The sequence below is a fragment of the Choloepus didactylus genome, chromosome 10 (assembly GCF_015220235.1).
Source record: "Choloepus didactylus isolate mChoDid1 chromosome 10, mChoDid1.pri, whole genome shotgun sequence".
In the NCBI taxonomy this organism is placed as follows: Eukaryota; Metazoa; Chordata; class Mammalia; order Pilosa; family Megalonychidae; genus Choloepus; species Choloepus didactylus.
In genome coordinates, this window is record NC_051316.1 from 19,472,631 (window position 1) to 19,473,910 (window position 1,280).

At 45.4% G+C, this 1,280-nt stretch overlaps 1 pseudogene; it reads left to right on the forward strand.

Annotated features, from left to right (window-relative positions):
* Positions 1-585: 585 nt before the first annotated feature.
* On the forward strand, positions 586-1,012 carry LOC119545460 (annotated as a pseudogene).
* The last annotated feature ends 268 nt before the right edge of the window (positions 1,013-1,280 follow it).

Below are 1,280 nucleotides of genomic sequence, written 5' to 3' on the forward strand. Positions count from 1 at the left end.
CAGATCCCCATGCGTCTTCCCATTTCAGCCAGCTTGACTTCCAACTGCCAGCACCTACATATATAAATGCAAAAAATATATATGCATCTGCCTAAGGCTGTGCTCTGACCCCTGGAGCTCACTCATCTGGTAATTTATACCTCCCATCCCAAAACCCAATGACTGGCAGGAGTTGGTGTATAAATATCCCAGCTCTCTCACTCTTCAGAAAGAATGACTCTGAGGTGTCTGTTCTACAGAGCTTCTAGAGTTCCCAGGATGCTCACAGTGTCACCTGCTGAATAAGCACTATTTATCAACTACCCTTACTGTCATCTTACTTTCTGCTCCCACTCTTCCTACTGTTTTACCTCCCACATGCCAGGACAGTATTTCTGGGATGACGTCTCAAATAAACAACTTGCTCTTGGGGTCAGATTCTGGGGAAATCCAGACTAAGATATGGTTCAAAAGAGCACACCATAAGAAGTAAGGAGGGGACTGGCCCTGCATAGGGTTTTTAGGAAACATGGAAGTGGTACCAATAATTGGAGCCTAAGGACTCTTGTGATGGTCCCCAAGTGCCCTCTGTTAGGAGAGGGGAGGATGCCACTGGAATCATTTTCCTCTTCAATTCCACTATCCTTCCCTTCTCCCTTATCCTCAGAACCAGACAATATTACTAACTTCCCTTCCCCCAATGTCTTACATCATTTCCTAGGAGATGGAGTATATTCTGCACTGGTTTGCTGGTAGGTCAGGTCTCCAGCATGAATGTTTCCCACAGTACCTGAGAGCTAAGGCAGTACTAAGAAAGTTACAGCCACGGCTGGATGGTCTGGAGCAGCTTAGCATGTCTGGAGCAAACCAACCACCCTGTATCTTTGAGTGTCAGCTACATCTTTGAGATCAGTGGTTTCAAGTTTGGGTGGGGCAGGGGCACAATGAATTTGTCAGGCAACTGGAGAGCAGTGAATCAGACTTCATGGCAAAGTTTTACCAAGCAGTGGCTGCTACAGCTAGTAAGGACTGATAGGCATTAAAACCAGAGAAGACAACCACAGCTGATGGAGTTAAGGCCATGACCTTACAATGAGAACTCAATTCAGATGTGCCCCTTAGAGACTGGAATGATAACTCCATCATCCACTGAATTCTCTGACCAGCACAAGCATGGCTATTTCGAACATTTTATAGCATATTACCTGAATTCCTATTTGTGTGTGTTTTCCACCCAAGAAAATCCAGATCATCAGTGTGCCTCTATGCTTGCTTCTTTCCAAGAGATGTCAAACGCCCAA